Genomic DNA, 27,894 nt, shown 5'->3' on the forward strand with positions numbered 1-27,894 from the left:
TATAATGCTTCTTTTTTCCCATGATCTTGTTGAATATAGAAGATCTCTTCTTAAAATTGTATACATAATAAAAAACTAATAAGAATTTATTATTAAAAAAAGTAAACTCGGACAAATCTTAACGAACCTCGAAAAGTGCTATTATTTTTATCGCTTTTTATTAGGTTTCACTCCGGTATTAGACCAAAACTGTCTGTTTATTCTTGTTTTATTAAAATAGTTTTTTGTTGACTGTTCGAAGTAAATGTTGATAAATTTAAACGTCGAACTTATTTCGCATTGATAAAATTCTTAAATGGAAAATGTCCACTTTTTCCTGCTGTTATTTCGATCACAACTATAAGTTGAAGCCGCTCTGCCTAAGCACGAGATATCTGCTTTAGGGTCTTCAAGTGCTCTAATACAGTTTACAGGAAAAATGTTTAGTTGAAAGCTGCGTTGCACAATTACCTTGTAACTCCTTAATTCTTCGGCGGTCTTAATCAACCTTAATGTGGAAAAACTTCTTAATATTTGACGCGGTTTGATGGAGGAAGATGCCTTTTCGAAACCGGAAATTAGCGACTTCACGTCGAGCTAGTTTTCCAATACCTTTCGGTGGCTATATGACTAACTTTCCCTGAAAATTTTGAAAATTTTTCGTACTTTAAAGCGGCTTTTTCCGACCACCGAATTGAAACTTTATCAGACCATCCAGTTTAAAGCGGCTTAAAAACTTGTTTCCAGTAGAGAACAAAGTGGTTCCTACACCCCTGATGGTGCCAATATTAACGTCTTTCAATAATTTCACAGGGGGTTGGGACTATTTGGGCGGCAGCGGCAAAATATTAACTCAAAGGTAAATTTAGCCCATTGTGTTTCAGCTTGCTTTCTTTCACACCGGATTAAAGAGACTTTTGACAACGAGATTTATTGTTCAGAAGGTGAGGTAGTAATCTCCTGTGGGTTCAGTGGCGTCACCGAAGACCCTTCACGCTCAGAAAATGAGACATTTCATGCATAATTATTTAGCAAATCTGATTCTTCAGTAAAGCTTTTCCGGTGATGATAAATAATAATGACTATTTAGTATTCTGGGAAGATTCCTCTAGGGATACACGCAAAGAGTTGCAGTGAGGCGAATTCCTTAAAAATAAATAACAGGTGTTCCAAATTAAATGTTTTAAGTGAAATATGCGATTAGTAAGCATTGTATAGAATTTCTTTCCTCACACGCCTCTCAGATCTTCAGAATGATCGGAGATCAATTAGGGCGAGAATAGATAATAATAATATGATGGAAGATGCATGGTGTTCGTGGCATCGTTTGGCAGTAACACGTGTGATAAGTATGTCTTTGATGATTTTGGATCTCGATTGGTCAAAACTGCCCAGGTATAAAAGACGTATTCGCACAAAAACCTGAAGATTAGCATATCCGAGCACTTCTGCTTAAAGTGATTACTCATCACCAGGCCAGGTGATGTCTTTCGGCATCTTAAAACAGCGTTTTTTGTTCTTCATTATGCAAATCACTAATTTACACGCTCGAATGGTCTTTGTATATTTAATGTCTGGCTCCTAATGGAATGCTATTTTATATGGTGATTTATAGCAATAATATCTACCATTCTAATCGCACAGATTCTCCATTTTAGATAATATTAATTTGGATCAATATTTAGGCACACCTGTCTTCACATTGTTCCAGAGGAGATGAGCGCAGAAGTTAAGAGATTTATTTTCGGTACTCTGTTTCGAGACGACATGACGAGAGCTTTAAGTCGGGTTATGAAAATTTCCAAAATTATCTTAAATCAGTTCGGTTTAGTGTAAAATTCCCAAATTCATGACAGTTCGGAGGTCTGTAACTTTCGAAATGATCATTTTTAAGAGCTCCATTTCTGGCGGAGTTCGCCTCTGCATCGCCCTTAGAAGTTTCGAAAACGTGCTCTCTGGTCGCTGCTTTCATCGGAAGTTATGGGTCTTCACTGAAGCTCAAACTTCTTTCAGATCGATGAGGTGGTTAGAGCATGGATACTATCAGTTTAACTATGGGTGGCTTCGAAATGGAAATTACCAAAAAGTCCATTTTTAGTGGAGACAATTGTCCATGTCTACCCTTAAAACTCTGAACATATGAGTTGAATTCGCAATTTTACGAGTTATGGTTAGTAATAACGAGATATTATCGAGATTCGAAACGTCTACTCACAGGTCCAAGCCAGTTTGAAATTCCATAATTTCGGAAAGAAAGCTAGCGAGGGTCCTTATAAGGGGCACGAAATTGTTTTTTTTCTACAGTGGAAATCCTGAAAATCTGAGTTGAATTATTTTATTTGGACGACATAGAAAGGAACTATCGGGCGTCACCCGGACTCAAAGTGTCTATTCAATGGTTCAAGCAAGTGTAAAATTCTGTAACTTCGGCAAAGAAGGTCTGTGGAGATTCTTTTATGAGGCACATAATCTTTTGTATCTACACTGAAAATGGTGAAAACATGAGTTCAATTCAGTACTTTATTTGGAAGATATGAGAAGAGATTACCGGGCCTCGCCGAGACTCAAAACGTCCGTTCAAGTGTTCAAGCGAGTGTAAAATTCTATAAGTTTCGAAACGAAGGCTCGTGACGATCCTCTTTAGGTACAGATAATCGTTTGCAGTGAAAATATCGAAAATATGAATTCAATTGGTAAGTTTATTTGAACGCTACAATTTGAGATTTGAAGGAAAAACAGGGCATCAGCAACACTCGAAATGGTTATTTGAGGGTGTTGCTTGAAAGGGGTCCAGACTCAAAAAATTGTCCTTGAAGCACTGAAATTCATAAGTTGCTAAAGGTGGGTCTCTAAATTGGCTTTTCAAGAAAACTGCAGATCCCCTCGACTTCTGGAACCAATCATAGGAGATTTGAAAAAAGCATTCAAATGTATTTTTTACATTTCGATTCATCGTTTCGTTTCGCTCTGCATTTCCTGGCGACTCCGCCATATCTTCATTAAAACTTTTCTGACTGATCTACCCAAGGATAAATTTCAATTTCAGTTTAAAGCGAAAAACGAACTGTGACGGCCTAATTTACACGCGCATTGGCTCGATAATAGTATCCAACACAAGTAACACCCCCATAAAATCCCTAGGGATTGAAAAAGTGCACATTGACACTTTCACACTTGAAAAATGGCTTCTGCTCTCACCTGGGGTGTTCCTTTTTCAAAAGAATATTGAACTAAACGGCTTTGGGATTCGAAAACGATAGCGGTGGCGTCTCTTTGATATCTCCAGACTACCCTCTCGAGGCTTAGGGAAAAAAAATAGAAATATTTACTATGGGTGGCTTTGTTGGGATTTTTGACGGCTCTATTCAGCAACATACGAAGGTTCTTCATTCAGGGGTGTCAGTAAGTCTCTCCATTCAGTTGAGGACCTACCGCACGTGTTCTGCACAGGATCCCACTCAGGATCAGGGGAATTTACTAACATGCTGGACGAAAATCGTGTGGATCAAATTGAATTCGGCCCTGTATCAGGTCAGCTGGAACTGTGGTAATTTTCAGGTACTACCGATTATTATTGGTAGCAAAAGAGGTTTTCGGTATTTTTACAGATAAACGAGGGTTCTAGGTGTTAAAGATAACAAATTAGTAGGCTAGAATGGTCGGCAGATGCATTTCATCCTGTTGTCCAACATTCGGAACTTCAGAATGTCTGCTATGTACATGCGTGTTTCTAAAGGGATTTGGACTATCTCTCAGTAAATAAAAAAAAGGAATTTACTCAAACACGAGTTCAGACAAGTCAAAGTGTAGCACTTTTTCTCGCAATGGAGCATTTGATCTCATCAGCTATTCATGAAATATTATAAGGTTAAAGAACTGCAGCGACAGGTCAACAAAGGCTAGATTATTGCGATTTATTCTCCAACAATGCAAAGTTTCTCAAAACATCTGTAATATTGTTGGCGGAATCTGCCGCAAATGCGTAATTCACTTGGCGAGGCCAGTTCTTTGATGATTTACCGAAAGACGTCAGGTTTCACTCGTATTTATTTATTCAGTAAAATCAAAAGTTTATAAAACCAGACATATTTTGTAATAATACTCTAACAAAAACTCACAACCACTAATCAAACGTAACAGTTCAGTAAATGCATTTTAAGTGAGTGGAAAATGATTTTCAAGCGAGGTTTGTTTAAACGCGAGTGAGCCAACACGAGCATCAAAATCACTCTCTATGAGATTTTATCCTCAAGGGACATGTGAGTGCGTGATCGACGATGTTGGTAATTATTGAAAAGTTTCTGAATTTTCAGGGAATCGTCAAGACCCTTGGACCTTGTCGGGGACTCTTGAGATTGTTTGATAAGATGAGATTCCCAGATGAGCATAGAGTTTCAAGGATTTTTAGAAACATTCTCGAGGAGTTTCTCCAGTGCAAATTGTGCATTTATGAAATTTATTAGAAGATTTTCCTTCCTGAGATAAACATTTTCGAGCCAGTTAAGTCGACGATATTGCGGGAACTTTAGTGCTTGAAATTATTTAAAAGTTTCAAGTTATAATTAGACAGTTGGAGGGGGGTTCATATTAGGGATTTTCACAGATCTTCACGAGAATGTCATATTTTCGAGATGTTACATTATTTGAAGCTACCCCACGAAATTTAATCTTCAGGGAATTTTTGGAGCCCCTAAGGGATTGTTCTATGCCCGCACCATGGTCCTTATGTGAAGAACGAGTTAGAAGGCGTGCTTCTTAATTTTTGAATATTACCTCCCTTAGATCCTTCCTATAGATTTCGGGTGTTCAAGATGCCTCTGAGCTTCGCGGGTGTCCCAGAGATTAGGAAAAATTTCTCGTGAAGGATTTATACTTTTCACCTTGTCTCCATTGAATTTGCATTTTTGAAGAAAGGACTGAAATGACAGGCCATAAATCCAGTTCTTATTATTTCTTGACCCTTTTTGCTACTTACAAACCAATGGTCATTTTCCCTGTCGCTGACAGTAGACAGCGACCAAATCCACCCCGCAACAATGGTGAAAATCCCTAACAAATAGAGGCGTTAGTCGGCAGATCAAGCACAAGAGATACGTTACCTTGTATAATGCTCCTCACCTGGGGGTTGCAGCTTATGCTTCATCTCCCAATGGGGCGTCGGGGTTCAGCTGCAAAACAAACCGATTTATGTGTACAGGATACGACACGAATAAGAAACCATAATTGGACACAATACCGGTGTGTGGTGTTTAGAAATGGTGAATAACTGAATGGGGCTTGTATCGAAATACCGTTTCCGGATTTGGTTTTCTTAGCTGTAAAATTGAGAAAAAGAAGATAAACTTGTTAACGTCAAAATAGCCCCTTTTCTATAAGAGTATTAACACAATTAGAACAGGTAAACACTTCTTCATTTTTCAGGTTATTACGGCTTTGCGGAGAGCTTTCAACATGGAAGCGACATTTGTCCGGATTTTAATTTTTAGTGTTTCATCGAGGATGCCATAACAATAAAAACCGCGTCGTTTCGCCTTATCTTGAATGGTCATCTTAGGTCCGGAAATGCCGCCTCACCACAACATAATTCGTACCTTTTTTAGATGAATTATTTGCTTGAAAATCATCCCGAATAAATTCCCTCTCTCTACTAGATCCGCGAGTGATTCAGGCATATTTTCACCAGCGGTAATTTAGTTGATTCACGATTCAAACCACTTGATTGGCGCCGATTTGAAATCCCCCTTGTAAATATGGGATTTTCATCTTGCGAATATGAATGTATAGGAGGAGTCCATAAATAACGAATAGTTCAGACTCGTGTGCTGAGTAGTCAGATGTTCCCAAGAGGGGGAATTTGACAAGACAGACAATTTATAGCACCCCTTTAAAGTGGAATTTCAACGACTTGAGGAACATTCGTAGATTTCTAATTGTTGCTTTATATCAAGCATCCGCATCGAGAAAAATATTTAAAACAAATTTAATCCTCCAAAATTAATCCTTAATCCTTAACATGGGAACTTCATGATTATTTGCCCCTTTGACACGTGTTTTAATAGTCGGCTTTAGTTGCATGGAAGAGAAGAAGCGGGAGGCTCGCGTTCTCAGCCCCCCAATGGCTGCAACGGGAGGCGTTCATAACAAAGCATCCCGTATATGGTTGGCTGAAATCGGAATCAGCAGCCAATTCAGCAGGGTAACAGAGGAAATCCCACTCTGAGTCTAAAGATAAATCGGGAAGAGGTTGGATGGGTTAATCGGTATATTTGCTGGTGTCCACAAGTGTGTCCTGTAAATGATAGAAATATGCAATGCAAGTACGTCGACACGCTTCATATCGCATCCGACGGAAGTCCCATGCCAATATCTCCTCTATGACGCTGTGGTTCTGAAATCGGATTAACCAAAAAGGAAATAGTGAATAATCGAATTTTTCAAAAACCGCGGACCTGATGACTCGCTGAAACAAGTGCAAAATTAAACTTAAGGCGTCTCTTCTGAAATGAGCGCAACTTTATTTCAGCAGAGAGCATTGCGGCGGTATATACTCAAAATCGTGTATGTCCGAATCTTTACTGACCTTCGCACATTCCCACCGTTCGGAACGTTGAGAGATGTCCTCGGCTAGTCGTCTTTTGCAGCTCATTAACAAAAGTTCATTTAGAAGCGCATGCGAATGTTCGCTGTATAAATCGAACTCGAAGCAGTAGAAAACATCTCGAACAGTTGTCCAAATTAATTCAACATCGTTATCCGAAAAGAGAACGAAATTCCTGGGCCCTCCGCCGATCCAATTATCCTTTTTGATGTTATCCGGCGCGCGTTGTGGCGCCCGAGTCGCGCCGCGTTCGAAATATCGCCGGACCGATCGGCCACCCTGTATAAGATTAACCGGTGTCACACACCGGTTAACGAGAGTGGCACTCACACGGTGCCCGGCCCACCCAGACGTCAAAATATCGCTCGGGTTCACATCGGGTCATCTCGCCGGTCAAAATTCCTAAAACCCAATCCAAAAAGGTCCGGTGGTCTTCTATTGGCCTCTAACGCCAACATAATTAACTTAGAACAATCAGAATTCCTTAAAATCTGCATTTCCCATTCAGGCGCCAAAATAACCTACGTGTCAGCAGGCAGGTTAAAATTCCCAAATTTAATTCAAAAATGTCTGCGCGCTTTCTAGAGCCCTCTCACGTTAACATCATCAACATGGTTTCGTCATTATGTTTTTTGGTCTGAAATTCCAAATATTCCGCCCAGACGTCCAAAGATCTCTCAGATCATCCGGCCGCTTCAAATTTCTAGGTTCAATCCAAAAATGTCTGCTCGCTTTCTAGAGCGCTACGTGGTTAACGCAATTAACATCTAAGTTATCTGAATTTTTCGACTCTTCAGTTTTCAGAATTAACATCCAGACCCCAAAATATCTCTCAAGTTATACCGTAGGTTAAAATTCCCAAGCCCAATCCGAGAAGGTCTGCTTGATTTCTAGGGGATTCCAGCGTTAATGTAATTATTATAAAATAATCTATATTAACATATAAGGAGTTTGACAGCTATTCGGCAACAATGCCTGTAATACATGTTTGTCCATCTCCAAGACAAATGACAAGTGCAGTAGGGCGAACTACGAACATTTTTAAAAGTATCTTTGAATTTAATAATGCTCCGAGAGAATTTCTGCCACATCCGGCAACGTTGTCTCTCATGTTTATTTGGTAACGTTTAAGGGCCAGCGCGTCGTCAGCGTTTTCGAAATTTTGGAAAAATCTTCGAGTTTAATCATTTTTTAGCATTGCACAATTCTCAATTAATGAGATGTCGAATGAAAAGTTCCGAATTGGTGGCAGTACCTCAGCACCCACCATGGAAGCAATTTTACCTGAACACCCCAAACTCAGCATGTCCATTCTTCATATCAATATAAAACTACGTCATTCTCTCCGGTGGTCTCTCACAGTGTTAAGTCTGGCCTGGTCTTTTTTGGTCTCTTTCTCACCTGCGCTCGTAAAGAAACGCCGCATCCTCACCTCGTTATCTCCATGGCTGTGAGACGTCCCCTGGTGCAAGTGGTACTTGACAGCTTAATTTTATCATTTCGGCTCATAACGAGGTGTCACTGCCCATGGCGAATGGTACCTGCTTATTTTTTAACATATAAACCACCAATAAAAGTTTAAGTGGCCGATTTTGCTTTTACTCAACTTGAGCGATTATTAGCATACAAACAGCACCTTTGGGTTCGGATAGTGACCAAAAGGCCCTATCGCCATGACTAAATGATATGTCGCGTTCCTGTGCACGCGTGAAGCCTTTTATTAAATTTATAGGCCCCCTTATGAATATCGCGTATTCACAGTCACGTCTGCTAAACATCAATGGGTCTCAGATCTGTGTAGTGCGGAGGATGTCGAATCGCGGACAATATGTCAAATCTCGGTATGTGCAAAACAATTGAGTTTTGAATGTATCGCGGCTTTGATGGGGATTGATTTGTCAGAGCTGTCACTTTTAAACAAAATGGATTTTTTCACGGTGGTCACTTGGGAGGTCCTCGTGGGAGCTCGGAATTTTCAGGAGTTGAACTGAGAACACGCTGTGTGCTCTCCAGATACCTCTGTGCATCTTTCTCCCTTCAACGTCTACCTATTGCAAAATCTTTTCACAGTTTCCACACACCCTCAAAACTAAAGAAAAATAGTTTTAAGGTTTTTTAGAGATTTAGAGGAAATTTCGCGATTTTGAAATGTGCAAGATCGTTATTAAGAAGAACGCAGTTCGTTTAGCTGTCTGTTAGATTTCTTCAGCTGCTACAATTTTTTGTCGACTTTTGATGAGCTTTTAAAGTAGAATGTCCAGCTTTTAATCATTTTGAAAGGATCTGAGCTTGATGCCAGGCAAAAAAGTGGGAAAAAATTGAGATCATGTCAGGATTTAGAATTAGTGAGAAACTGAGTCTATAGACGAAGGTTAAAAATTATGATTAAATTGAGCTGATTCGCGGCCTACAATTTGAAAGAAATGGGACTCAGAATTAACTATAATTAAGAGAAACTTAATGCCAAAAAACTACGTTATTGTCCGTTAACCAAATTTCAAGAGTTTTTGGAAAAACCAAACTGTCACGTTTTTAAATTTTTTGATAATTGAGGAAACTTTGACATATAAAATTTTTTTTTTTTAATTTTCGTGTGCTCACAGGGGAAAATGTTTTTAGTTATTATTTGAGAGACTGATGCTACTGAGAGGCAGTTTCTGAGGTCCTAGCGGGAATACTTTTCGTTACCCAAATTCCTTCAGCCCTGACCTGTATTCATATCCGATCTGGTGGGAATTCGGCGGATCAACATGCGAGATTTGGGGGCGCCTCATGGGCCTGCCCCCCCGCTTTCTCCCCTGGCATTCCAGTGTCAATAAAGTGTGAAATATGTCCCTTTTGTGCGGTAGTGTTTGGTGAATTTAACGCCGCGGTTCCGTTCAAGGTCCCCAGACGGAATGGGTTTCACGATAGTCGGCTACTTAACAGGTACCTTATTTTTTGATAGATTATAGGTAGTTATGCATAACAAGCTAACAAGGATATGGTTTTAAATTTCCGAAGCTGGCTGTGCATTTTGTCCAATGAGCAATGACCTGTCGATGTCGCCTTTGGGTGGTATAATGAGGCGATTTTTCTTTTATGGACTCAGAGTTCGATAAGCTGCGAGAGACTTCAGGTGGAACACCAGAAGGAGCAATTATGGCTGGAGACATTTTTGTCAAATGGGGAAATGAGGTGTATTAATTATACTCCAATCACCAGAACAAGAAGAATTCTAGAGCTTCTATGTTACCCTCCGAGTTTTGTTTCCATCTTACTACGACTACTACTAGGAACCAAAGGTAATTCCTCGGTAATTTAGGGATTCATACTAGTCGAAAATAAATCGTGAGATAAAAATATATCAGATATAAAAGAGTTCTCTGTTGTTCTCAGGTGCTCACTCATCAATCGATGCAAATCTCTATTAAGAGCTTTTTGTAATATTTTAAGTGCAAGTGAAAAAAGTTCTCAAATTTTATAGGGATATCAGGAGCAGAATTCTCGAAAATCGAGACATTTCCTCTGCAATTTTCTTTCACTCTTGAATCACTTAGAATTCGTTCAAAAATGGAAAAGAAATTTTTCCAAAATTTCAAAAATTTCTGAGAAAATTAACATTCAGTAAAAGTCTGTTAGAATATCGAAAAATTCCAAAATTTTGATGAAAATAATGTTCCGTAACTGCCGGATGTGCGATATTCGAGGCATATTCCTAAGGAAGAGAAGTCCTTAGAAATAAAAAAAAAATCGCGAAAACCTAGATAGGCAAAACCAACACTTCAATTAATATTTACACATTGAAATATAGAAAATTGTTTTTATTACTCATGAATCATAATCGACGTTTTATGCAGCCTGTAGCGTGCATGAAAGATGTTTTATGCACGCATAAAATTTTTGAAAATCGGTTTTATGATTCATGTATAGTTACTAGAGATGCAATATTATAGACATCTCAATTGCAACCTAAACACGTTGATATATCCATATCATTTGATGACTAAAAGTGTCAATTAGTTGTAATATTGGCGAACTTGCAATAAAAAATATTCTGTAAAATGTATCACTTGTATTGTAAAGACCTTCTTTCACACTTATAAATGAAGAATTTCCGATTCATTTTTACTTAAAATACCTAATTTTTTGCGCTACCCTGTACAGTAATAATGTATTCGTGACTCGTAAAATAATATTATAGTATACATAGTGTCCCAAATAAAATCAGTTCCATAATAATTATGGAGACTGGAAGAGATGTGAGGTCACTCGAATCAGGAAAAAGATGCGCCTTTCTGGTCCCCGTTCGGGAAATGGTTTGAAATGCAAAATATGTACAGGGGTTGTCAAAATACGAGCAAACAACTGAAAACATGATTTTCGAAAATCTCAAATTATGAGTAAATTCTACGATATTTGGCAGTTTTCTATTATCGCAAATTGCTAATGATCTTGATGAATTGATGATGAAGGACCGCCGAACGGTAACGAATTTTATGCTTTTTTGACAATCCCTGTATATATTTTCAATTTTATAAAAATTTCTTAACGGGCGTAAAAATACGCATATTTTTTCAAATTCGAGTCACTTTGTACCTCTTACCGTTTCCATAATCCACATGGAACTCGCTTTACTTGGAACATTCCGCATAATTTATAAGGATTTTAGGAGATAACTAAACTTGATGTTCAATTCACAAAAATACAATTTTCACCGAACGGCGACAAATTTTTTAAACCCAGAAAACCTTTTTCAGAAAACGGAGGGATTTTTTACATTTGTATAGATCTTTTGAGTCGTCTGGTAGGGATTACCTATCGACCTTAATCAACTTTTTGTGGTCATCCGTCGAAGGCTATAAGGTGGCTTTTCAACCTATGAAAGACACATGCAGATTAAAGCCTTCGCAAAAATGTTATGCCTGTTTAAATTTATTATACAGCGTGTCAGTTTGAAAACGAACCACCCGCGATATTTTGGTGATTACAGAAAATATGTAAATATAGAAAAATACGTCGATTTTATTTTCATGGGCGACATTGTTTAAGTTATTCTTCTATTAATATAAGTTGCATGCATCCCCTGACGGCATGGAAGGAGCTACAAAGTTCTTAAATGGGACGGTGGATTGAGTTATACCTAACATGAAAGGTCTTTCAATTACCTTCTCCAACGTATCTTTCTCTTTTTTCTCATTAAGCGGTTTTCGAAAAATCATGCCCAAGCCGTAAACACGCTTCGATATCACTTGTATTGTAGAAAAATTGTTTATTAACGTTTTAAATGTTCAAAATTCTGTCCATTATTTCCTAAAAAGTAGGAAAATCTGTTTTCAAACTCTAACATTTTTTATTTCGAATTTCCCTACACAGAGCCACAATTCTTCTCTTCAATTCTTCTAAATCTTGATGCTGGATTTTTTAAACAACACGTTTAAAACGCCCCCAAAGAAAAAAATGCAGAGGTGTTAAATCGGGCGATCGCGGTGGCCATTCAATTGGCCCCCTTCGACCAATCCATTTGCCAGAAAACCAATCTTGCAACCACTGCCTAACAGGAAGGAAATAGTCTGGCGGAGCTCCATCTTGATGAAAACGAACAAGATCTTGTTGTATAACGCCATTACCAGTCGCATCAACTTGATTTTTTAAATTCGTGCGTAATAATTGATCTATTATTTCTTCTAGCAGATTTAAGTAGATCTCATCAGTTAGGTTTTATCGTTTATAAAATCTGTCATTGTTTAACAAAACTGAATCCTTGTGTTGAAATCGTACTTAAAAAGTTGTTCAAGGAATTGCTTGTTATATCGGTTGAATTTATTTAACTTTAGCGCTTTTCTTACTGTTTCGTGAGACACTCGTACTTCATGTACCACAGTACGAATGGGACTCGCCGGTTCGGCAACGAAAGAGCATAAAACTTCAATTTGTGCTGCTTCATTCAAAACACGCATATGAACTCTTTTTTTGTTGACAACGAAACCAGTTTCAGTAAACTTAGCAACTAATTTCAACACATATTTATGTTTCAAATTAGTACTGGTATTTCTTTCATTAAAAATTCTTCATGATCTTCTCGCGCATCTTCCACATTCTTCATAGCTGAAAATAATCTCAATTCTTTGTTGAAGCGTTTATACCATATTCATAAATAATCTTATAAACAAACAATCTTTAAGTCACCAAACAAAATTTACGGAAAAAGTCAAGAATTCCATCGTCATTCCTAAATCGAACAGTCTTATTCTTACTGTTTCTTCTACAAGTAGAATATTTAAATAAATGCATTTATAAATACAAGCAAACAAACAAAAACCAAAATAATCATCTGTTGTTTATGAAGCCCAGCCTGAAGATTTGGTAGAATTGAAGAGCAGAACTACAACTGCGCGTAAGGAAATTCAGGTAGAACTTTTCGTGAATGGTAGAACGAAGTTTGAAAACATACTGTATTGCTGTTTAGAAATTAATGAACAGCATTTTGAGCATTTAAAATATTAATAAACAGTTTTTCTACAATACAGTTGATACCAAAGCTTTTTTGCGGATTGGCCATGATCCTGCGCTCAATGCAAAAAAAATATAGAGTGGGAAAAGTAGATCTTTCAAATGAGGTACAACTCAACTGCCCTTCCATTTATTCAGATTTTTTCGGTTGTTTCCACCCCCGCTAAAGGGTGCATGCAATTCAATAGAAAACCAGCTTAAAGAAGGTTTCCTTGAAAAATAAAATCGATTTTTGCATATTTACGCATTTTCCGTAATCACCGAAATATCGAGGGCGCTTCGTTTGCATATTGACCCACTGTATGCCCCTCCAAATTTTCCCTCGTTTGCATTATGTAAGTGTTAATGGTCTTGGTGATTTAAACGAGAATACCACTCAAGGGCCTGAATTCTGACTGATCAGCAAATGCACATTTGTAGATTCCGCTGGGACAGAATGATCTGCAGGGAGCATGAACAGCACTGCGTGTAACCGCCTTGTCATGAGCCAGTAAATCCAATACAATGTCAACAAGAACAAATGTTGAAGGGTTCCGTTGAAGATCCGTAATGGTCATAACCAATCGGTGATGTTTATATTACCTGCCAATAACCCCTTAAAATGTCCTAAAAACTGTGCTTAATCCGTTTTGATTTTCGACCCTCCACGTTTCAGCTAATGTAGTTACAACAGCAGTTGTAAATATGTCAATTGTGGAATGTAAGAACATACCTGGGTGTCCGTAGAGCTGTGACGAAATAGAAAATGCAGTGGGAAAGTATTTTTTAACTGAATTTCACACGGTTTTGCTGCATCAAAGGGCACTTTCAAGGAGCACATTAAGGGCATAACTCAATTACTGAAACTGCATGAGGGAGTTCTTCATAGGAGCATTTTTTCTTCTCCCCTGTATACTAATATCTCCAGCAGCTTGAAATATAAGGAAGAACTGAAATTTTACGAGGTGTTTTCATACAAATTGACTTTCGAAAGTTGACTTGATTGCCTTCACAGTGACTTTTTGAAAAGCCAGTTTATAACCGTGCCAAACGGAATTGTCGAGGTGTTTGTACTTTTATTGAGGGTGTAAAATCTACTTTCAAGGGCAACATTATACGGTGGGTGGGCCTTTTGAATTGGGCTTTATTGTTCGTCTTTAGAAGTCTTTCTATAACAGCTCCAGTAGCACTGATTGATAACTACAAAAAAGTCCAAAACTAGCCCTAAAGCAGACCGAGGAGATTTCGCTTTGTTTTGCCTTTTGTGAAGGCATGAAAAGCGTAGTTTTTGGATTTCTAGCTCATTGTACTTGTTGATGCGACTTAAGACATTGTTGAGGGACATAAGTATGTCAGGAAATCGGTGACCAGTGGTCCTTTCAATAGAGACGCAGTGAACTGAAGAAAATCAGAGAACTAAGACAAATTCGCTATCCCAATTATCAAGAAGCTCTGGGAGAGAAAAAAAAATCAGTATTTCTTGATCAAGACTCTCAAGGGTCGAAACGGGTTGTGATAAGCGGTTCTGTACTACGGCCCAGTAAATGGGTTTTGAACCAGAGGAATTCGAATTGCCTTCCTTGGCTTGTAGTCTTCAGTGATTTGAGCAACCTTCATATCCAGTTGACGAAAAAAAATAAATGGAGCAACCTCTGGCCAGCAGGAAAATCCGTCAGTTAACGTTAACCACCACCTGTATTCCTTCGATTGTGGTAAGTTAGCCATATGAATAGAACGAAACTACGGAGGGTGCTACAGAACGTCATGATTTTCTTTTCGATTTGTGGCTTTCGGCGCAGTTTCGCAACCATTTTCAGTTCAAATGCTTTTTTCATGTGAAGAAAAGCTAGTTATCTTAGAAATGTATTATGCTTCATGTCAAAATGTGAATTTTCTTATACGCCTTTCAGTTTTTGTATACCACAGACCAACCAAAGAAACCGTGTATTTCATATTACCAATTTCCATGGAAAGTACACAGAGTGTTCAGCACTATGGGTTCCAACTTCTAGAGATTGTTCAGGGCAACGATAGAAGACATCTGAGTATAAGAACCCGGGTCTGCAAAGGTCCTCCTAAGGTACTAGGGCCTTACGATGTTTTAAGACAGTTAAGTGCAAAAATGTTTTTAACGACTTTTAGTACGTTTAATTTTAATTTATTTGGACAATACAACACTACAGTAATTGTCCAAAATGTCCTGAATTTCATTGCATCTGTTTAACCGACGTACATGGTTTCTGCGGACCTGGCTAAAAATTTGATAATCGTTTCGAATGACTTCAAATGCCCTAATAACTCGTGCAATCAAATCTTGCCCTATACCCAATAACATTTCATAAATCAGAGAATTTCCATACCCCGCAAAAGGAAATCAAAAGGTATTAGATCAGGTGATCTAGGAGGTTATGGAACTTTACCGATTCAATGTTGTCCAAACTGACGATCTCAATGCTGACTGGCTGAAACAGAAAAATATACAGGCGTACTATTATGTTGCAGCTACGTTTGCCGTTGAACGTTTAATACGACTTTTTCAAGAATTTCCAGCAGAACATCTTGTAGAGAACGCCTAGTAGATAGGACCCGTTAAACGATTGTGTAGCAGCTATGGCCCAACCAAATGGTCATCGATAATGCCGGCCCACATGTTAGCAAACCAACGTTATTGATGACTTCCGGCAAATGTCGCATATGGATTTTCTTTCGCCCAAACCTGGCTGTTCATATTGTTGAATATGCTATCTCATATGAAATTGGTTTCATCTGACCACAAAACAAAACCTAAAAAGTTGGGTTGCTCCACGATCTGATCAAATAGCCACTGACAAAACTGAACTCTTGGTTGATTGAACTTTTGTAAATGGTACGAATAAAATGGTTGCTCATGTAATACCCGCTAAATAGAAACGTGAGTTGCGTCCATACCTTGCGCAACTTGACGAGTGGTAGTCGAAGATTCATCTTCTACTCATTAAAGAATCTCTTCCTCAAAATGAACCGATCTTACTGGTCTTTCTACACCAGTATCATCCTTGTTAGGTTTCAAAATATCAGTCTCAGTAAGTCGATGAATTACAATAAACTTTTTAACCCCCAGGATGTTGGCTTGCGCGATAGAGTTCTGTATAAAACCGTTCAGCAGCTTTCACGTTGTAATTTGTTGCTGTAATCCATATGCCAGATGTACATCTGCCAGTTCTTGATTGTCGTAGTTTTCCATAAAGACCGATTCCTTTGGGAGCTTTCTAAATTTGCAAAATTAACAAGTGAATGTGTCACGCTAACGATTAAGAATTTTGTTGTCAGGCTTGGCTGAGACAAAAATTTTGCACAAAATACATAAAAGGTGCATTCAAGTTTAAGGACGACATTTTGAACAATGTTTCTAATGTGATTTTGTATAAACAAATTAAAATAAAATGTATTAAAAGTCGATAAAACACATTTTTACACATAACTGTCTTAAAGTATCATAAGGACGAGGCGACTTGGGAAGACATTTGCGGACCCGGGCTCTTGTACTCATATATCTACTAATGATGCACTGAATAACCCCTAGAATTTTGATTGCATATTGCGAATGCACTCTGTATATATATGAAGGAAGACCCAGAAGTACCCTATCTAGTATATGGATGGCGATTTTTTGTCAAAAATTTTCCTATATAACAAAGACCTAAACTTAACAAACTTATGTCTCAAGTTTGAGGGTTCTACGTTAATTTTTGTTTGTTTTGGAGCAGTTTTTAGTGAACGCTTTTAGAGATTTTGTGAACATGAATAAAATTGGTGATTAATACGTAATTCAATACTTTCATTTGAACATCAAAGCTTAGTTAGATTATACTTTAGAGGAATCTGGTCCTTCATTAACAACAGTAAAATATTGGATGGTAGAGTTGCGAATGCGGTCATGTAAACTGCCAAGGGGAGCTTCGTAGTTGTCGACCCAATGACACTCCAGATCTGACTACCCCAGATATTGTGGTGAAAATTCACAAAACTGTACCGGAAAATAGGCATTTCGAAAAGTACTGTATGTCCTATTTGAATCCGATATTTGAATATGAGAAAGCTGTGCACAAGATGAACAAAACCAGCGCCATGAGGATGTTTCAAAGAAGTGTTTGGCTAAATTTTGCAACACTAAAGCAGAGTTTCTGCATAGATTCATAATCATGCATAAAACGTGATCCATCATTTCACATCTTTTTTTTTTTAGAGGAGGGAAACCTTCGAAAGGTACCCGGTCTGATGTTGTGGCGACCAGGTTATGTGGGATTCATCCCTGAGTGGGACGCCTACCCACTAAAACCCTCCCCTCTTCACCCTGGATCCCTCCCGGAATCGCTGCCAAGAATTTCTTCAGGGAGGGGGGGGGGGCTATCATTTTACATTTGAGACGAAAGAACATTCCAAAGAATGGACTCACAAGAAAGAATTGGTTTCTAACAAGACGAATCCGTTCTATCTGCAGGAAAGGTGATGGCGTCGGTTTTTTCGGATGCATTTGGGATAATTTTTTATTAACCATCTTTCTAAAAGAAAAACAATAAACGAAAAATGTTATACATATTTATTGCAGTGTTTGAATGAAGAAATTGGGAAAAAGCGACTCCATTTGGCGAAAAAGAAAGCCTTGCTTCATCAAGGCAACGCACAAGACCACATTTCGGTCATCTCGATGACCAAAATTAATCAACTTGTTTTCCAACTTATCTCTACCCACCCTATTCGCCAGATTTAGCCCTCTTAGATTATTTTCTACATCCAAACTTGAAAAAATGGTTCGATGGAAAGAGATTTGTCAATGATGAAGAGATGAAGTCCGTGGTGGGTGCCTATTTTGAAATATTCGAAGCTTCTCACTATGAACGGGATAGATGAAACCTCCATCAAACATCGCTGGACAAAGCGTGTCAATCTCAAGGGAGATTACGTTGAGAAATGATGTAATGTCTTTCAAAATCCTTTTTTCTTCAAGTGTTAGGTCGGGTACTTCTGCAACTATCCTCGTATATATAAACAATCTTTATTTCCTCGGAAAAAAGCTATCGACCAAACTGGTCTTTCTGCCCATGGTACAAATTCTTAACTTTAGGTGACTAAACATTATTACAATCAAACTTATAATCTACATCTGAAAGTGTTTCCAACAGGGTGGTCGACAAAAAGAGGAAGCGGGATTGTCTTGTCTGTCTTGTTAAGCAAAGTGGTTTCAGTATAGTCGAGTTGTGGGGATTGTCCTTCCATTTCTTCTACGGTTGTAATAGTCTTTCGGTTATTTTTGTCATGTGTGTGCGTTCGTATAGTAACTGGTTGGATGGGTTGTGTAACGGGTTTTCGGAGGTCTTATTTTTGTAATTAGTCGTAGTGCAATCTGTTCTGTGGTTTTTTATTTTATCGTTTAGTTTTTTCCCAGGCATTTGCCTTTAATATCAGTCCGTAGTCTAACAGTCGTCAGCAGATGGATTCGTATATTTCGGATGTAGTTCTAGTGTTAACCCCATTGGTCCTTCTACGTTAATATTCGCAAATGTTTTGTCCTTATGGTGAGTTCCAATTTGATGTTTCATACATGTTTATTAATTTCTTGTCAATTTTTATTTCCAAATACTTCACGTCATTCTTTAGTTCCGTTGTATTCGTCTGTTATTACTGTTGGTGAATCGGCTTCGGTTTGGGGGTTTGAGAGAAGAAGTCAGTTTTTGGTGGCAATTGATGTTAGCCCCCATTTATAGAATCACGTAATTTTCTGTCTGTTAGCGTCTGTAGCCTCTCCACGGCTTTCCCCGTATGTTGATCATGCGCAATAAGTGTATTGTAACATATATAAAGTTTTGTTCGTATGTTTTTCATCCTGTAGGTTATAATTATACAGGGTGAGTCGGGAGGATCGTGCCAAACTTCAGGAGCGTGTTGTACATGAAAAATAAATGTAAAAAAACTCAAATGCTGTTATCCGATTTTCGTTTGTTTACAAGTTATAGCGTAAATAAAATTTTTTAACTAGGATTCTATTTACCATAAACGTACCTTTCCTGGACGTTAGATTGGTCGTGGTGGCCCTATTAGTTGGCCTCCAAGGTCTCCAGACCTCACACCACTAGACTATTGTTTGTGGGGTTGGTTCAAAACTGATGTGTACAGAGTAAAAGTGGACACTCAAGATGCACTAATTCAACGCATTAGAAATGCTGCAGCTGCTATTAAAGAAAGACATGAAACAATCAGGAGCGCAACGAATGCTCTTCATAGACGAAGCCGAAAATGTTTAGAAGTTAATGACAATATTTTTGAACATTTACTATGATATCCAAACGTTAATTTATGGAATTTCTTATGAAATTTATAATTTTTTTAAATTTTATGTTTTAATTTTATTTACGCTATAACTTGTAAACAAACGAAAATCGGATAACAACATTTGAGTTTTTTTACATTTATTTTTCATGTACAACACGCTCCTGAAGTTTGGCACGATCCTCCCGACTCACCCTGTATATTTTGGCAGTATACATTATAAAGTAGGGGTGGGAGTAGCGAACCCTGTAGGAGTCCCTGTTCAGGAGAGAAAAGGAAAGAGAGAGTGGCATCAATTTGTACTTCAAGTTGTCTGTTTTCAAGTAGATTTTTAATTAAGTAGAATTGCGTATTTTAGTGTTTGGAGTTCGTGTAGTTGCTATAGTAGATCTCTGCTTCAGACACTGTCAAAGATTTTGTTAATGTCCGTAAATAGACTTGCTGTTCTTCCACTGTTTAGTTGTGTTGTTTGTACGTTGTTCGTCAAGAAAAAGAATGGATTTACCGGCGATTGTTTGGTTTTAAAGCCAAATTAATAGCTCGGTATATGATTCCCGATCAGTTGTTGAAGTCTGTTTTCTATGTCTCCAAAAATTTTACTTGTTATCGGGAATAATGTAATAGGTCTGTAGTTTTGTATGTGTTCGTATGTGTGCATTGTATAGTCCATTTTTCAGGATAAGTGATATTGCGTCAGTCTTTCAGGAATCTGAGATTCTTTTGGTTATAATACAGTTGTCCATTTTTTAAGAGATGGTTCCAGATCGACCGCGCCGTGCTGCGCCTCGCTATTAAAATCTGCTCTGCGCAACGCGATGCGTTAAATTGGAACGGTATTCTGCGCTGAAGAACGCCTAATTGCACGATTTTACAACAGGAGCGAATGTGATCTTGCAAGTGTGAGTACATCAGAGAAAAATGTTTATTAGGGCGCGTTTCTTTTGGAAGGCTTATAAACAGGTGCGCCGTCATTAATGTTCTCATTTTTGGTTTTAATGAAAATGGTGGGCGCACGCGCCAACTGAAATAACCCACGGAATCAATTTTTTTAAAAATATTTTGCCTTAGTCAGCGCCGTTCTGAGCAGTTCAGCGCAGTATTTCACAGCGAGGCGCAGCTCGACTCAGCGTAGTGTAGCACGACTCAGCGCAGCGCATTCAGTCTGTATCTGCCTTTACAGTTTTGACAACGTTTCTTTCTATTTTGTGCTTTCCCAGTACTGTACATTTAGCGTGTGCTAGTACTTCGCAGTAATTTATTGCTGTAATTAACTTTTATTTGTTCTCTAATGAGTTCTCAAAATATTGGGTTGCAAAATTAACGACTATTTTTTTAAAACAAATTTTATTCAACAAAAACATGTTTAAATAATTGTTCTGGAGCATATTCACTATAGACTTCAATAACCGCTTCTTATTTGATTGATAGATGATCGATTCCACAGGCAAAGAAACCTGGATTCTTGTAGGCAATTAACCCTTTGAAAGGGACAACTAGATCATTCAAATGTTCGTAAATTTAGTCTCTTTAACCCTTTGTAAGCGATCGATTGACGTGGTGGTTCATAGAGACTTCGGTCGATGAATAGGGCGGACATTGGAGTAGATCCCATCCCCCATTAGCGATGATTTCGACAACATGAGGTTCAACATGAGAACGTGCATTATCCTGGTGGAGGACGATACAGTTCGTTTTTCCGAAGTACTTTCATTTCGATTGCAGAGTGAATGCAATCAAGTTGAGTCAGGTAGACGTCGCTGTTGATATCGAATTGTCAATTGCCGTTCTTGTCCGGAATCTGGCATTGCTATCGTTCATACTCGTTGTTCAACCAATAACAAATACCGTTCGAAATGATCTCTTAGTAGATGATTTCGCTTCTGTCCTACCAACCACACCACACGACTTTCTTATAACGGACGTTTTGCGGTATTCCTTTGGGCGAAACAATTGGCGATACGCAAACCTTTTTTTTTCTCGTTTTGAACACTGACCATGATTTATTACCTGTAAGAAGATCCTTCCGAAACGGAGTTTAGTCATTTCGTGAAAGCAAATCTGCAAAAAATACGGTCACGTTCGTCTCTGTTGTTATCGGAAGTTGGTGTCGGACCCATCCAGCCAATTTCCATATTTTTCAGAGTTTCTTCAGACGGCGTAGGATCACATGGAAGCCTTCAGCCAGCATTCTGCTAGTCAGGCTTCCCTCCTCTTTCTTTGCCTTCAAAATTGTCTGATCGTGGAAATTCGATGATCGTCCTGTCGCTTTGAGAATGGACGGAAGGCGGCACTGTCATTTTGCGATCTCAAGAAACTTTTTAACGATACAGCATAACATGACGATTATGGAAATCAGTTTAGGTAAGCATTTTTATTACCGAAATAGAGATGATTATTTGTCTAAAAAAAGTAAACAAAACGCCGTTTTCAAAAAATCGCGAAAGAAAATTGTCGTTAATTTTGCATCAAAGCAATAGTTATCGCATTAATTGTTTACTAGATTCCAATTATGTTCGTTAAATTTTGAATTTGTCGACGTGCTGAAAGCAATTTGAAAGTGTCTGGTAAACGCATTCGTTTTGACTTTGTCTGTGTAATGTTTTGTTCTGTCGTCGTTGATTATACCTATCCGATTTTTTTTAATAACGTTTCCTAGTTAATTTTTTTTTTGTCAATATAAGTTTCCTTGGCCTTTTTCGATTTTTTGACATGCCTCTAACCATTTGTCTTGTCGGTATTGCTCAACCAACGTCTTTACGAACCTCTTTAAATTTGTTAAGTGTTCTTCATGATTCGTTATCTTGTGTCTGCGTTTAAGCTGTTCACTTTTCCGTTTCATCGGCCACAATACAAATTCCAGTAAGTTACGTTGATAAAAAAAACTTCGGCCCTAGGTGAAAATTTGTCTATTACCGATAGTTGTTTCTACATAGGGTTTTCCTTAATCAATGACAAAAAAAATTTAATAGGTGAGTCATGGGCTTGTTTTAAGATAAAAACTTCCTATAAGGCGATGTCCTAAATTGCTTCCATTTTGATTTACAGGGTTTTAAAGTATAATTTTTTTGTCGAGTTTCATTAACTTATCGGTTATTTGTGTAATTGGTGTTTGTGTGTAATTTATCAGTGTAATTTGTGGTTATTTGTAAAGATAAGTAACTCAAAATTGGTAGTAACAATTATTTTAGCATTACGAACAAATTTAAATAACAATGATTAAAAATACTTTACAGACCGTTACTTTTTTCATGGTGGCTCTCAATGTTTTACATCAGAATTTTTTTTTATAACATTTTTATACATTATTGATTAACTTCATTTAATCCTTTATGTCTTTTATTAACTTTTTTGCGTCTCCAGTTTTTTTAGGAATAATGCTTAAAGAGATATTTGTAAAAGTTAAAACTACATATTTAGATTATAATCAAAGTTATTGCTAAAAATGTCCCCCTCTTACTAAAATGCAAGTTTCCACCCTTCTTCTGAGGTACCCCCAAACCCTATGAAAAATTCCAGGTGTATTTCTAATAGTTTGACAAGCATTTACAATTCTATTCCTCAACTATTCGTCAGCGTTCGCTGGTATAGAATATACTGAAGTTTTTAAATATTCCCACGCAAAGAATCTAAATTATTCAGGTCGGGTCACCGAGGAGGCCAAGATTGAGGACCTTCTCTTAATTGTAGCATTCGCTACCTTGCCGTTTTATTATATCCTTAGGCCATTCGGGGCGAACATGGCTAGATATTTTTGCAAATGTGTCTTAAACTATAGTTCCCATTAAAGAAGCTGAAGAGGCAAAAAAGTTAATAAAAGGCCTACGAAATTGAATTAATTTAATGAATAAGACCTAGAAATACCATAAAAAAAGTTCCGATGTAAAATATTGAGAGTGACCACGAAAAAAGCAACGCCCTGTAGGACATTTTAAATAATTGTTATTTATCATATATTATATGTGTTAAATAAATGTTATCACCAATTTTGAGTTAATTATGTTTATGGCATGTAATTCTAACACCCTGTAAATCAAAATGAAAGTAATTTAGCACATGCCTTTGTATGAAGTTTTTATCTTAACATAAATTCACCCATTTCATTTTTTATCATCCATTGAGAAACACCATGTATATTTCCTATCGAAATGGACCTCTTCTGTGATTGGATATGTATTTGTCGCCTTACTGTATCTATGTCTGTTCCGGTTAAGCTTAGTATTTCGGAGATTTCCTCTATGTGGAGCTTAGGTTGCATTAGTTGGAGGCTGATACAGTTACCAGAATATTGATATGATGGCGTTAAATCAATCTTTAGATGGGGCAGGGGAAATTTTCAGTAGTTTGTAGAGTACGGCTGATCCTCGGTAAAAGTCGCTACTTTTTTTTTTTTTAGTAGGAGAATGAGGGCAAAACTGAACACCAAGCTCAAACCAAATACTGTGTCCTCTATACAGGGTGGTGCGAGAAGGTTGCGTCAAATTTAAGGAAGTCATAGGGGACTTTGCGATAAAAAAATTTTTGTAGCAAAACCCCTAGTCGAACATGAACTGCTTTGGCTCCAGGGTCGTATTACCAATTCCATCGACCGATTGATTTATGCAGGGGGCCTAATGAGCATTTGTAGGAGATCGATGTCAAAGGTTGACTTTAACCGATTTCTTTGGTCACATTCTTTATCTTATTTGTGAGATTGTATGACGTGCTGTGTCGGGTCTGAATTCTCGGGCGTCAGAAATGCCGGTGGCGCATGTCGCTCGACAAAGTCCGAGCCTCCATAAAAAATCTCTTCATCTTCTCTTCAACTAGAAGGTATTGGTAGAATTCATAACGATAAAAAAATGAGTATCCCTTTTTTTCCCCCAATTCTTCCGAGTGCTGTTCAATCGAGTCAAGCTGGACATCGACCCAAATGTCAAAATCTTATTTAGGAAGATGGCAGGAGACCAGCTTAATGATACTCTTACGGTCGGGCTTCCTAATATCGCCGTTATCGACCACAAACTGTGCAAAAACTCATAAATCAATGGCCGAAATCCTTGACTGCATCCTTAAATATTCTGCAATGTTTTAAGCCTCAAAGAGGCCGCCAATTTTAAATTGGCATTCTATCGGCCACTATTGAAAAGCAAAGCTATTGTGATTGCCAACGTGATAGTGTTGCCAAATTTTCGAGAGATAATTGGATTTGCAAGTATTCGTATACAATGTAATACTGTAATTCGTCTTTGAGCGTTATGAATCGATATCTTGTTCAGGATCGAAACTTTTCTAGGCCCTTCTAATCTAAGCCTTGGTGTCCGGTACTGAGAGCCTCAATGTGAGGCCAACGGAACGTCATACATAAATCGCAATCTCTCATTCTAAGGATTGTAGAAGCACATGCACCCTTCTTCGTTGGAGTTCTACAGTTCACAATCACAGTGAAGAGATGAATTTTAAGAAACCAGCAATATCGTAACATATACAGGGTGTCTCGTATTAGTCGGACAATCCGCTACCTGGATATTTCTTATGCGGAAACAATTCGATTTTCCTTATGGCGCTTTTTTTCGTTGCCGTTTTATACGCATTACGCGGGGTGTTGAAGTGAATAGAAAAAAAAACTTTTATTAATAATTTGGGCGTTTCTTAACATATTTTTAGTGAAATTCTTACCGATGTGCAACTGGATTATGTGCACATTTTCAACGATTTAAGCAAAAAAATTTTGAAAAGCAATGGGGAACATGCGGGGTCTTATACGCATTTTTTCTCCCAACTTTTTTTCGCACGCCAATGGTACGTTTGTTTAGTTATTCAAATTAGTTGTTTTTTTTTATCTGGGTTTCTTCGTTCTTATAAAATTTTGATTTACAGCTTACTTCAGGAGATATTTTAGCTTATGGCCCCCCAATACGTGGGTTCCATTTTTTATTGACAATATCAAGAACGTAGTGCCAAAATACACATGATTGCGCTTTTAGTATTTGGTGTACGTTGCAGTTAATTATTATTATTAAACTAGTCGTTTAACTAGAAATAGCAAGTGGGTAACGTAATTGCCATTATTTTTTATTCATTATACCAATTTTTGTTGTCGCTTAAGTGGAATTATTACAGCAATAATAATATTTAAATTTAAAATTAAATTTACTCACAACATGGTGTGTAAGAGAATCACGTAATAATAGGGTGTGTTTTACAATTACGTTCTCGACTTAAATAAAAAATGGACGCCACCTACCGCGGGGCTTCCATAAGCTGAATTATCTTCTAGAGTAAGCTGTAGATCAAAATTTTATAAGGAAGACACCCAGATAAAGGTACAACCAATTTGAATAGGTAAACAAGTGTACTATTGGTGTGCGAAAAAAATATATTGGAGGAAAAGGTGTACACGACGTCCCCTTTTCCCAATCGTTTTTCCAAATTTTTTCATACCGATCATAGGAAATGTTCGCTTAGTCGATCCATAAATCATTTCAAAATTTAATTAAAATATGTTAAGAAACACCCAAGTTATTAACAAAAGTAATTTTTTACTAACCTCACCGCCTTGTGTAATGAGTAAAAGCGCCAAAGAAAGAAGTGCTATAAGGAAAGTTTAATTATTTTCGCATAAGTAATCTCCGGTTAGCGGGTTGGCCTATTAATGCGAAGCACCCTGTATTCTGGAAAAACGACGATTTTTTTCTTATTCTCATGGATCGGAGCATTCTAAATCCACATTTCTTTCCGCACACCTGATCTGGGTACTTAGCCCAAGCTCTGTTTTTCATTTTCTTGATTGAAGCTCTCAAAGTTTTTGAGATAAATAGCTCGAACTTGGAACAGATCACAACGAACAATATGTCAAACTTTTTGGGACTTACGTTGTTAGATCTGCCAACTGGTGACGAAAATTTACTGGGTATTGTCCCTTCCGGGATTACGCCCCCATTACCAGCCTAAACTATTTTGGGGCGCCACTGGTAATTTCTTCCAAGAATACGTATTCTTTATTCAATTGAACGTCTTTTTCGATTTCTATAAGTATTCTCTATTGGTCACCATTCTTAAGTCACTTACAGAGGTGTTCATGAATCCACATGACTTTTCCATAAGAAGCTATGTTATTTTCTGCGACCTGCTAGTCCCAGAATTATCATCGTGGATTCAACAGGTATTTTCATGTTCATAAATTAATTCATCCATATATTTTTGGAACTAAACAGTTGGCAACATCGCGTTTTTACAACATCCAATAAATCTTCAAAAAAAAAACAAGGTGGTGTATTGCCCCCTGTTAACTGTAAATCATCCGTTTAAGGGTATTTTTATTTGATATCTCGAACGGATCATAAATAAAGCCGTTTTGATTTTTATGAGGTTATGATTTTGCGGCTCGCCAACAAGATCAAAAAAGTCGCTTTTGATTTGTTTACGGTGGTTTTATGGGCGGGAGTGAGCCGAATGGAAATTTGATTAGTACCTTTTTAATTTTTGGTGAGTTGTTTAACTTGTATAATATCCCGGCAGTTATTTATGACATCCTGCTGTTATCATTGTCCGTATGATGCCACCATGGCTCCACGAGATGATGGTCAGATTTATTGGGAATAAAATTGTAATTATCATTGCCAATCGGGTCGTGGATAGTTTATGGGTTGAGATTTATTGAGGGAGGAAGGACAAGTCGAGCAAAAGTTTGAAATTAATGACCGAATTCCTACGTAAGAATGCGTACGATGTTTATCCTGAAACTGGTTTTGAAGGTGAACCCCGAGGACTACGTGGGAACAGGACTTACTGAGACCAACAGAAAAGTTTATTCGCCCGTTGAAAGCAAATTTCAATAAGAGAGTGAAATGAAATTCGGATCGAAGTTTGATGGAAAACTAAAGAATCGTGTTCTCTGAGATAATGAGTTTTTGTGCTTTAATTTGATCCAAGGCAAACTTAAGAGGAGCTGTTGTCGGGTACGTGGGTACACGACCTGCTGGCAATATAACGGGAAAATAGAACTTTGGAGTTCTTTAAGTGGAAAATTTCGCTATTATGGTGTTAAAAATCTCATTCGTAAGGTTTCGGGCCACATTAGCATAAGCATTCAATAAAATATGGACCAGAATGATGTACCAAATTCATAAGATCCTTACCTCGGCGCTAACATATTCCGTCCCAAAATTCCACACTGGGTTCCTTTTCTTTTTCTCATGTAGACCTTTGTCTACACGCCTCCGAAATGCGAACCGCACCGTGGTCTTTCAGCCTTGTTAAACATATATCCGAAACCGCGGCGATTTGGTACCCTCTCGAAAAAAAAACCAACTCGGTACCACCTTCTGCTCTTTTACCTGTGCCGGTGGTTCTCGCCACAAATCGCTTTATCGCTGTTGGACATCGTGGCAACCAGGGCACCACAGTGGCGTACCTGATTCCTCCCGAACCTCTCAAATATCTCTTCTATCCTCGATTCCGCGATAGTTTACCCCCCAAAATGTTCTTCTCCAACATTATTTCGTTTTATTTTGTAGATTTTGATGTGGGGTTGATTGAGCGGGGCGTTTTGGGGAGATTGG

General features: G+C 37.9%; 1 long non-coding RNA gene across 2 annotated transcripts; it reads right to left on the reverse strand.

Moving 5' to 3' along the window:
* Positions 1–4,765: 4,765 nt before the first annotated feature.
* LOC136345223 (uncharacterized) lies at positions 4,766–27,657 on the reverse strand. 2 transcript variants are annotated; one of them, XR_010733107.1, is made up of 4 exons: positions 27,472–27,657; positions 5,079–5,147; positions 4,955–5,028; positions 4,766–4,895 (listed from the first exon to the last, which is right to left on the reverse strand). It is a non-coding gene; the product is annotated as an uncharacterized lncRNA (long non-coding RNA). The 2 variants fall into 2 exon arrangements; XR_010733108.1 differs by having other exon boundaries at positions 5,079–5,294.
* Positions 27,658–27,894: the final 237 nt, after the last annotated feature.

This window comes from Euwallacea fornicatus, chromosome 19, assembly GCF_040115645.1.
Source record: "Euwallacea fornicatus isolate EFF26 chromosome 19, ASM4011564v1, whole genome shotgun sequence".
Lineage (NCBI taxonomy): Eukaryota > Metazoa > Arthropoda > Insecta > Coleoptera > Curculionidae > Euwallacea > Euwallacea fornicatus.